At 55.0% G+C, this 11,409-nt stretch overlaps 1 protein-coding gene across 1 annotated transcript in view; it reads left to right on the top strand.

The window, feature by feature from the left end:
• Positions 1-2,407: 2,407 nt before the first annotated feature.
• Positions 2,408-11,409, top strand: part of LOC132214646 (cadherin-23-like) — a 317,401-nt gene continuing 308,399 nt past the window's right edge. Inside the window, exon 1 of the mRNA XM_059661973.1 lies at positions 2,408-2,620. The gene's annotated coding sequence lies outside the window, so the exon portion shown is untranslated. The remainder of the gene's footprint in view (positions 2,621-11,409) is intronic.

The raw sequence follows: 11,409 nt of genomic DNA, 5'->3' as shown, positions 1-11,409 counted from the left end.
AATGTCACTTCTCTCCACTTCTGTCACTACCCCAGTCCAGCAACGATGTGAGCACCAATAGGGCAGGGGTTCGTGTGCCTTCACGTGTGTGTGTGTGTGTGTGTGTGTGTGTGTGTGTGTGGTGTGTGTTTCGCTGATGTATCCTAAGTGTCTAGATTTGCAGGGGTCAGTCAATTTTTTCTGTAAAGAGTCAGACAGTAAATATTTTAGGTTTTGTATACCATACTGTCTCTGTTGCAACTCCTTAACTCTGCAGTTGTAGCATGAAAAGAGCCATAACTGGATGGACATGTTAATGTTCCACTAAAACTTTATAAAAATGGGTGACAGGATGGATTTGACCAGAAGGCTGCAATTTGCTGACCCCTGATCTAGAAAAGTTTCTGGCACATAGTAGATGACAAGTAAATATTTTTAATTGACTTGGTCTCCTCTTACCATCTATTACCTCCAAATTAATTCCCCATTTTCCCAACCATGAATTAGATCATGACATTCCCACCCCTCAATCTCCACCCCAACCATCTGCTTCAAGGCTTCAAGTCTTAGGATAAAGATCAAACCCACGTTAAAGCCAACATGCCCTAAACAGTCTGGCCCCTGCTCCCACTCCAGCTCTTACACTCACTGTCCTCCCCACCCTCTCAGCATTCCAGCTGTCCTGTCTTCTTTCACTCCCTTATATATGCCAGCTCCTTCCCACTACAGGCCCTGCACATGCTGTTTCTCCTCCCTAAAACTCCACCATCTTTCCATTGCTCATCCTTCAGATCTCAGGTCTTATCTCCTCCAAGAAGTCTTCCCTGATCCCTTGGGCCTCATACCATTAAAGCACTCTTCTTCCTATATTGATCTGGCTGTCATTTTACCTGTTTATGTGTTTCACTGATTAATGTCTGGTTCCATTAGAGGAGGTCCATGAGGTACAAGGACCAAGCCTGTGTTGTCCCCATGTTCTCAGAACCTATTTGAGATCGCACATATCAGCAACTAAGAATGAATGAATGAACGAATGGTAGAGAATTAGAGCTTTGAAGCTGGGTAGTTTCTAGGCTCAATACCATGCAGACAAGTCACTCACCTCCCTAAAGTCCGTTTTCTTACTGTAAAACCAGGATAATGACAGGACCTACCAGAAAAACTACTGAGGATGGATGAGTTGAGGTGGGAAAAGTCTCAGCCCAGAGCCTGGCTCCAGGCATCTATTGTCAATATGCTGATTGCAACAGTAACAGGTCCAGAAATCTTGTCATATGAGAAATAGTTAAAAGAACTCGGAGCGTTTAGCCTGGGGACGTGAAGATCAATCAAGATCAGGGAAGTCAACTCCCTGAATAGGACTCCTTCTGAATCCAGTGGTCTGGAAAAGTCATGAGGTTCCCAGCACCATAGGGGTGCAAGGAGAAGCCGAGAGGCCATTATTTAAGGTGCCGCAGAAGGGTGTCCTGTATGCGTGCGGGTGCGCAGGTGACCTCCAGAATGTCTTCCAATTCGGGGTCCTTCATCGTAAGCACTTGGAGGCATTTTGAGCTCGAATGTGGGGCAGAGGGCGCAGATGCGAGCGCACATCGGGGCGAGCGAAGGCAGCTGTTTGAGGGAAGGAAGCTCGGCCCAGCAGCCCCAGGGACTACAGAGGGGCCAGGTTCCCGGGCCGCTCGGCGTTTAGAGATTTTGAGAGCAGAGAGGGGGCGCTTAAAGCCAACAGATGGCGCAGGCTCACCTAGGCCGAGCTTCGGCTCGCCGGCCCGGTCTTCCCGGGAGCGTTTCCCTGATCCGCCGGAGGCGCGGAGCGGACAGGAGGCTGGCCGGGCCACCACCCCTCTGCGTGTCCCTCTCCGGGACGGCGGGTGGCCTTGCGGGGCCCCGCTCCAGCAAGCACCTGGAGCCACTTCCGCGGGCTTCCTCCTTGTCCCTTTGGGGGATTCGTTGAGTTACCACAGCAGCCGGTGCCATGACATCGGCAGAGGGCAGCTTTGCCAGCGCTGAAATATTCATGCCCTGAGCGCCCGGCCAGCCCTCGCGCCGTTCCCGGGGGTCCGCGTGGGTCCCCGGCGAGGGGCGCAGGGATCGTGTAGGGGTGTGTGTGCTGGAGGGGGGGTGAGGGGGGAGCGCCGCAAAGGCGCGGCCGGCGGGCGGGGGCCGGCGAGGCGGGAGGTGAGGGAAGGAGCGTCAGGAGGCGGGGTCTGGTGGCGGGGCCGAGCGGGGCGGAGGAAGCGAGGGAAAGTTGATCGCGCACTTGAGCGGCGGCGGCGGCTCCGGAGAACGCGGCGCGGGCTGCGGGCGCGATGCTCAGCGCGAAGGCGCGTCCGACGGCGGCCGGGCGCTGAGCCGGCGGGGCGGGGAGGGGCGGGGCGGCGCGGCCCCGGCATGGCGCGCGGGGGTGTGGAGGCTCGGGACGTTTGGAGCGCGCCCCGCGTGCCTGAAGTTGCAGCCAGCGAGCGGCCAGTGACGAGCGGACGGCCCGAGGGGACCCCGGAGCGGCCGGCGCGCCGCTGATGAGCCTTCGCGCCGGCAGCGAGACGCGGCGGTGCCCAGCACCCGAGCAGGCGGCCCGTGGGGGCCGATCCGGCGGAGAGCGGACCCCGAGGCGAGGCGCGGCGCCCCTCCACACACGCTCACGGTACCAAGAGGCGCGCACAGCCCTTTCCCTCCCCGCTTCCCTCGCCTTCAACGCGCGGTTCGCCCGCCACGCGGCTGGAAAGTTGGAGCAGTGGGGTCGCGACCGCAGCCGCGGAACCACTTGTTTCCGGCGCGGCCACCGCCCGAGGCAGGCGCCCGGGGCCGCCTTTCATCCCCGGCCCCTGGCCCCGGGTCCTGCGCCGGGTTCGGAGCCCGCGGCCAGACGCGCGGCAACTTTGATTCCCGGGAACTCGAATTCCCTCCGCGTTGGCCTGGGGAGGACCGGCACTCACTCCACTCCCCACCGGGTTCCCGGACCCGTGAACACTCGAGCGCTGTGCTCTCCCCGTCTCGCGGAGGATTGGGGTTTGGGATGGGGAGAATTTCGGGGATAGAGGGCGTCGGGATCCAATCCCGTCCCCTTCTGCGCTCTGGGTCCCCATTTGGACAGTGGGATGGGGTGGGCTGGACCTCCACCGCGGACGGGCTATGGCGCTCGAGGGACCTAAAGTGAGGTAGCTCTTCCCTACCCTCATCGCCTCAGTGCCAGCTAGAGACCGACCCCAGAGGACTCCTGCAACCTCCCCATCCCGGACAGGCTGTGGGAAGGCGCTCCCTCGTGCAGCGGGGAGCCTTGTGCGGCCGGCGCTTTGCCTTCCCAGTCCCCCGGCAGGCCCGCCTGGGGCGGTGCTAGCTGTCCCTGGTGGCCTGCGTTCGGGTCTCTCCTGCAGGTCAGCCCGGGACGGTGCAGAGCCCGCGAGTCCCGAGGAGGTGGCGGCACCAGCCGGCGGGCATTCGGTCCCTTGCTTCCCCAGAGCGGGCACCTAGAGCCTCTGTGCCCTATAAGCGGGGATTCGGTGCCCTCGCCGCTGGCCGCCGTCCCTCTGCGACCCCAGCGCCCAGCCCTGGTGCTGCCAGCAGCCCACTAGGGGACATTAGCCTTCCCTGAGTGGTAGCACACCCCTCCCTCCCCACTCATTCAGGAAGCAGCGCCAGACTCTTCTACGGGCTCTGCCCTTTCAGACCAGAATGGGCACTGACCCTTGCCTTTTAGCCGCTTTGCAAGCGCCCCCACCCCAATTTGGGGATTTTGAAATAAGCTGAAAAGGCACCTGAGGGTTATGCGTGCGTGCGTGTGTGTGTGTGTGTGTGTGTGTGTGTGTGTGTGTGTTGGGTGGAGTCAGACCCTTGCCATTGGGAGGATTAGGCTGGGCTGGGAGAGCCCGGTTGGGACCAGGTGTGAGGCGCTGTGAGTCAGCTCATGGTGCGGGGAGCTGGCTTGGAGTTAATTTTGGTTCCTGTAGGGTAGGCACACCGGGGTCAGCACCCATGGGGGTGGGAGACCAGATGTCACTACCGGGAGGGGCTGCCTTTGCTGGGGGAGCAGGCATGTTTGATGCTATCACCCCAGGGCTGGGGAGGGTAAGAAGGCAGAATGCTGCATGGCAGGAAGCGAGAGTACCCTGCGGCCTGGAGAGGTGGCCTGGAGAAGGGATCCGTGTGAGCCCGGGGGCTCTGCTGTGCGTAGTGGAGGAGAGCAGTGAGGGGCACAGGGGGAGGCCCAGCACTGGCATCCTGGCCTTATCTGGGCTGGGCCCCCTTTCACATCTGTTTTGGCCTTTCTGACCCCAAAATAGCTGGGCTGCTCACAGCTGCTTAACAAGGGGCTGAATTTGAGGGTTATGTTGGCAGATGGTTGCCTCCCAAATAGCTTCCCCACCCAACAAACTACCTCCCCGCAATTTCACCGTTTGAGGTTCATTTCTTTGAGCTTGGTATTTCGAAGGGCACCTTTCTGAAGTCCTAATTTACAATGCCCGTGCTTCTGGAGGGGGAAGCCTGGCTGCTCCGAGGGTGGCCCGTGGCCATGCAGCAATAGCAGCACGTGTGTGGGAGCTGGTGGAAAAGGCAGATTCTTGTGCCCCACCCCCGATCGCTTGAACCAGAATCCGTGTTTAGCAAGATCCTTGCGTGATTTGTTTGCTCCGTAAAGTTTGGGAAGCCCTGGTCCACAGTTCCTCCCGGGGAATGAGCATTCCACACCCACTTGGTGCGAAAGAGTCTTGAATAGGGCAATGGATGAGGATGGAGGGATGAGAACCAGACTGGAGATGCTCTTTCCGGATGGTTATGCTAGGGCTGGATTAAGAGTCCGCTGCTGTCAACCCTCGGCCTATCCCCTGGGACTATCCCCAGATGCCTGGAGGCTTCTGTGTTTTGGGGACTTTTAAACAGATTCAAGTAGATTTAGTTCCTGTGCAGTTAAAACAGTGTAGTGTGTGCTGCATATGGGCCAGTAGGGAGTGGGCAGAGGGGGCCAGGTTCCCGGGAAGGTGGATATGCTGCCTGCCTTTAGGAGGCCTGGGGCAGGGGAGATGCTATCCCTTAAGGGGAAGCAATTGAGTAACTGGCCTCCACTTCATCTGTCCTTCCAGGTGGGTAGGATGTCCCCTCTCAGTGGCCACAGGACTTATGCAAAGGGAGCTGCATAAATGCTAATTTGAGAGAGTCCACCTATGGGAGGATACTGAGCAAGCCTACCCTTACATCCCAGCTGGCTGGATATCTCACTTCTGCTGCCCTGGGCCCATGGAAAGCCCCTAGTCCCACACATGAGGATGATGCCAAGGCACGGTGACCAGTCACCTGCCTGGTCCTTGGGAGGGACAATGGCAACCATGAAGCCTGGCCTGAGAGAGGAGACCTGGGGGGGCCAATGGTGTCACGGGTGAAAGGTCATGGCATGCCTCATGCCTCCCAGCCTTGCCGAAAGAGGACCATTCTTCCCCCAGGCTGGCCTCTTTGCCAGGAAGAGGGTCAACCCCACCAGCGTTTGGAGTGGCAAGGAGAGATGTGGGAGGCCACGGATTAGCATGGTCATGGGCCTTATGAACAGTGGTGCTAATGTGACAGCACTCCTTCACCAAGGAGTTAAAGCTAACTAGGTTAGTAAGCAGCTTAATGTTTTCTTGACCCTCAGTTTTAAAAATATTCAGTGTTTTAGAAGGTAAAGATGGTTTTTAATGTTAACTTAATTGCCTTTGAACTCATTGGTTTCAAAGTCAGTTGTCGTGTTGTTGTTTTTTTAAAAAATAATTTATTTTTATTTATTTATTTTTTTGAGCCTTGATTTGAGTTTTTCTTGGCACTGGGGCAATCCTGTTTGTCCACTATTATGTGAGCAAGGTCATTCACAATTTGGACCCCTCTCTGCGGTTACGATAGGATGGGAGTATTTTGCCTCCAGCAGAAAGAAGTGGGGATCAGAACTCGTTCTTCGGTGCCCAGTCTCCCGCACCTGTGTGAGGGGTACTGACGCTGCTCAGGGGTCACCAACTCCGGGAAGCCTTCATGCCGCCTGGTGGGTGGGTGAGGTGGTAGCCTCCCAGCCCGTGCCTTCCCCCCCTCCCCCCCCGTCCTTCCATGCTGCTTTTTGCCACTCTGTAGTGGTCTGGCTCCTCATCTGGTCGGTGAGCTTCTTCAGCATGAGCTGTATCTCATTCCTTCTTGTACCCCCCGGGCCCGCCACACCGGTGGAGTGGGTGCTCAGTAAGTGTTGACTGGCTACATGGGCTATGGCCAGGTGATCGTTCCACTCCCTTCTCTAGCCCCATCGGTCACTGGTCATCAATACCAGGGCATGTGGTGTGCCTGTAACCAGTCTGAGCTATCCATGTTGGTTCCTTCCAAGACGGAGCAACTGCTGTCCATCTTGCCATATTCTGGGCTTTTGGAGTGCACACCTTAAGAGTAGAGGTCTCAACCTCTCATGCCCAGAGGGGCCAGGAGGCAGAGCAAAGAGCAGAGCAGGGCAAATAGAAGACAATAGGGAGTGGTGGGGACAACGTAAGTGAAGAGAGCAGGCCCCATAGAAAAGGAGCAACTGTAGGCAAACCCACCTATGTGACAGAAGCCAGAAAAATGGTGACTCTGGGCATAATGACTGGGCCATAAGGGGTGCTTCTGGAGTGCTGGAAATTTCTGTGTCTTGATCTGAATATCTATAACAGCGATGAGTGATCATTTGTGCAGAAGAGAATTCAGAAAAATTAAATCATTTATGGGCCATATTTATTTTGGTTCAAAATGAAAATAGCTTTATAGAATCCCATAGGGCAGAAAATGCATATTCTTACCAACTTTATTGTCCAGAACGGTATCAGTGAGAAACTTGGCGTATTTAAGAAGTAGCCACATGGAGACAGCTTTCTAGTCTTTCACTGTGAAATTTAATCTGGCTCTGTCCTGGGGAGTGGGGCGGGCTGCGGACGCTGCTCCTTGCCGGGCTGTGGATTCGGGTCTTGGGATTCATGCTCTGGAGGCTCCATCTGACCTGGGCAGTTAAAGCCCGTGTAGCTCAGTGTATCGCGGAAGGGAATGGGAATATCAAAGGTCTGTCCTCAGCCTCAGGGGCCTCTGGCCGTGTCACCAAGGATGACACAGCAGGCTCAGGTTGAGCTTTCATATTTTTAACATTTCCTTTGCATAGTCTCGGTTATTATGATCATAAAAGCCAGTCCCCTTGTGATTTTTCTAAGGCAGCTTGGAGGCAGATGGTGCTAGGACTGGACACCAGTTCTTCCACTCTTGAGCTCTGAAGCCTTGGTCTGGCCTGTTGCCCAGGCCTTAGTGTTCTCATCTGTTAAATGGGAGTAATTTTCAATTGCATCATAGACTTGCTGTAAGCATGAATGTGATGAAAACGGTATAGAAAGCCCTTTGTGCAGTACCGGTACACAGCACAGCTGCAGAATCTAGTGGCTTTTAGTATCAGTCCTTTGATGGAGTCATGTGTTAGGTACATTGTGTTCCAGCAAAGAGGTGAAACCTCCTATTGTATAGATCCTGACAATCTATAAGTGTATAAATGGAATTCTGTCTGAAGATGTGTGTGTGTGTGTGTGGGGGGGGTATGGTTGTGGTTTTTCATTTTGCATTAGTTACAAACATTAAAAAAGTAAAATTTTTGCATAGAAATCTAGATTTATGACACCTGACTAGACCTGGCAGCGTTGGGTGTATGCTCCCAATTGGCAGTTGTCGGTTGGGGCTGCATTGTAGTCACCCTTTTTATTTATTTCTATTTGTATTTTAGAAATTCTTCGACTGAGGATTACATTAATACAATCAGTTCAACAGGCCTTAAATGAAAGTGGTGACTTGCACATATGCATCAACCCGTGCAACCGCCCCCTGCGGGGAGAGGCAGTCCCAGCGCCTGGCAGGCCCCTCCGGCCCCCTCCCGGGCAGTGCTATCCCGCATCCAGAGTAGCCACTCTTCTGACTCCATTCAGGCTTCTGTCACGCACAGGAGTCTGGCCTGCAGTTCTTTCAGGTTTAGGCGCACTGACAGCCTTCAGTTCTCCATCGTTCTCACCATTCCCTGTTGCCTCACATTGGACGTCGCTTTACTCGTTTGCACAACATCCTGGCCCCTTTAGTCACTGGAGTTTGTGACCTCTATACCAAGGGCTAGAAGCATCCTTAGAGACTAGACCTACCAGGCCACAGGTGGGGAAACTGAGGCCAGGAGTCAGGGAGTGGCTTCTTCTAGGGCCTGCCCCTGGGTGAGGTGGGCCAGGGTGGTGGACAATCAAGGGCAGAGCTCTGCTCTTCCTGCCTCAGCAGGAGGTGTGCTGAGGAGGCCAGGCAGGCCGTGGGCTCCTGGACCGCAGCCCGGGGCTGGATCTGCAATCACATCACCCAGAGCCTCCCGCGGGGTCGGCCTAAGAGGGATGCAGCCTGTTCTGGCCCGTGCCTTCCGGAGCTGCATCTTCCCCGAGGCAGGCTGTTAGCGCCGGCTCTCCTCTTTAAGGGCCATTCTCCATTTGGAGAGGACCTGAGATGCCATTTGTGACAGGGCCCCCTGCACACCACCTTGATTGTGTCTGTTCCTGAAAGAAGGCTGTAATTTGGGAGCCGGTGAAAGCGAGAGAGGGAGGGAAGTGGAGGGGAGAGCAGGAGAGAGGGAGGGAGGAGAGGGAGAGAAACAAAAGGGGTGGCTGGGACCATGTCTGGGGTCCATTTGCATCACTGGTCCTGTCTCCAAGAAATGCTGGCTTTTCCTGGCCTCGCAGGGCTCCGGTCAGGGTGGGCTGCCCCCGCCCCGAGGGCTCCCTGTAGCTCTGCCCTGCTCCTCTTCTGTTCTTTGCCTCCGGAAGTAGAGCTTAGCCTTCCTCCCCAGGCTCACCCACGGCGTCACTCTCCTCCAGCCGCCGCACCCCTTCTCCTGATCTGCTCTTGCCCTGGAAGGAGGTTGATCTTGACCTTTTCTTCGGGGGCCAGGAGAGCTGATATCATCTCCAGGAAACCAGTGGGTGCAGGACCCGAAGGCCTCCCTCTGCCCCTTCTGCCGAGGTCTGAGGCTTTGTCTTGGGGGAGATGCGTGGGTGGGCTGCCACTGGAAAACCAGCACGTACTGGGCACTGGGGCAGGCGGTCCTTCCACACTCATCCTCTTTTATTTCTCAGGGTCTCATGTCCGCTGTTGGGGCGGCTTTTCATTCAGCCATTAGACTGCTACAGCATTGAGCAGGCTCTGCCTAGCTGCTGGGGATTCACGCTGGGAGTCACAGCACTGCTGTCCAGTAGAAACAGAATGCAAGCCACATGCGCAGCATTCCATTTCTCAGTAGCCACTTTAAGAGAGTGAAAAGAAATAGGTGAAATTATTTTTGATAATCTATTTTAGTTATCCCCATATGTCCAAAATATTATCATTTTTAACATAACAAATTAATGAGATATTTTGCATTCTTATTTTGGTATTCAGTCTTCAGAATCAGGTGTGTATCAAGCCTTTACAGCATATCTCAATTTAGACTCAGCCTATTTCAAACGCCCGATGGCCACATGTGACTGGTGGCTGCTGTGTGGAACTGGAGGAACAGGTAATAAATAGACACTCAAGGCAATTACAGAGGGTCGTGGGAGCCACCTCAGAAAATGCTAAAGGTGGGGAGAGGGTGGTTGGGGGAGGCCTCTTGGAGAATGGGAAGATGCGGTCCTTCGCCATGGACCAGAGCCCTGGCAGGGCTGAGGGGAGTGGTGAGGGCAGGAGCCTCCTCCAGATACCATGCTTCCCCAGCGTGGACACCATGTCCCCTCTCCATAGAAGACCCAAGTGGGGCTCGAAATGGATACAATGTTTTAGACGCTTTATCTCTGGGGTGCATGCATATGTGTGTGTTTCCCCATCTTCTCTGCACACTTTCTAGGAGAAAGATAAGCAGTAAGTTCATTTGGCATTGCTTTTTACACTGGGAGGTTTCCAAGCAAGAAGGAGGTTGGCCTGGAAGGAAGTTGCAGCAACATGGGCATTGGGGTTGTCCTCTGGGGGAGAGGGTCTGGCCCGTCCAAAGTAGGGTGCCAAGGGTCTTAGCAGACCTGGAGGCTCATCTCCTCTCCTGGATGTGGGGTGGGAAGAGGACTGGAAGGGGGCCTGGGGCCAGGAAAAGTGCCCCTGGGCACATGGCTCCGAGGCTGGGCAGATGCCAATCTAACGTGCTGTGCTGTCTGGACTTCACCTGTGAGTCACCGGGGCCAGGGTCCACATCAGGTGCGTGCAGAGTGGGCAGCTGGTGTAAGAGAGAGGCTGTGTGGGCAGGCACTGTGGCAAGTTGCACATGCCCTCCCTGTCTAAAGGGGGCGCCACTGCTACTATGCTTGCCTGTGGTTCTTATGCAGGCATGTGGCCAAACACTTTGATTTTTCAAAATTATCTAGAAATCCAGATTTAAAAAATACAAAGTTTTCTTACTTTAAATGTTAACAACTAATTCAAGTATTGAAAAACGCCACGAGGGCATTCGTTTATTTATCAAACATTGATGGAGCCTTCCCTGTGTGCCAGGCACTGTTGGAGGCCCCTGGGGTCCGTCAGTGGCTCCTGCCCTCGTGGAACGTACCTTGTAGGGAAACCCTTCAGCAAGCTGTGGGCCATGGGTGACCGCTTTAAGTATGACCTCTGCCACAGACTTAGAGTGTCAGGGCTGGCAATCACAATGGCCAACATTAATTAAGCACTTACCGTGTGCCAGGCCCTGGGGTTAACACATCCCATAACATCTCTCGCTTTGTCCTGACAACAACCCTATGAGATAGGGACGACTGTCACTTGAATTTTACAGCTGCGAAATCTGAGGCACAGCGAGGTTGAGCAGTTTCCTCCAAGTCACACAGCCTGAAGGTGCTGGGGTAGAATTTGAGTCAAGGCAGTCTGACTCCTTAATCTTCACTTTGTTCTTCACCCTGTACTGCACTTAGAGAAAGCCAGCGCCACATCCCTGACTGTACAGATGGAAACTGTGCCCAGAAAGGACAGGTGGCCCACCTGGGGTCTGCACAGAGGCAGCGACAGGGCTGAACTTTCAAGCCAGGCCTGTCAAGTATGTTGAGTGCTGTCTGGACTTAACCTGTGATGGACTCTGGGCTGGGGTTGGTCATTCAAGTGCTTATGGCACCCAGGCATTTAAGAGATGGGGCTGGGCAGAGATTTAAATATTCATGGGAGTGAACGAGGGGGTCATGGCACCAACCTAGTGACTACAGGTCATCTACCCTGACCAGGTCGCCTCCACCTGGGAAGGCCATGTACTCCAGTGCTGTCTGAACTTGCTTGGACCTGGGGACCCATCCAGACCCTCAGCTCTTCCCACCGGTAAAACCAGAGGGTCGAATGCAATGACTCCTATGATTTAATGCCAGCCCCGCCCTGTTTCCCCTGCTATTGGCCAGGCTGGCCGATGAGCCACTCTCCGTATTTCTGGCCAAGTGACCTCAGCCTGGACTC

The sequence above is a fragment of the Myotis daubentonii genome, chromosome 13 (assembly GCF_963259705.1).
Source record: "Myotis daubentonii chromosome 13, mMyoDau2.1, whole genome shotgun sequence".
NCBI classification, from domain to species: domain Eukaryota; kingdom Metazoa; phylum Chordata; class Mammalia; order Chiroptera; family Vespertilionidae; genus Myotis; species Myotis daubentonii.
This window is presented reverse-complemented; position numbering and strand designations above follow the sequence as displayed.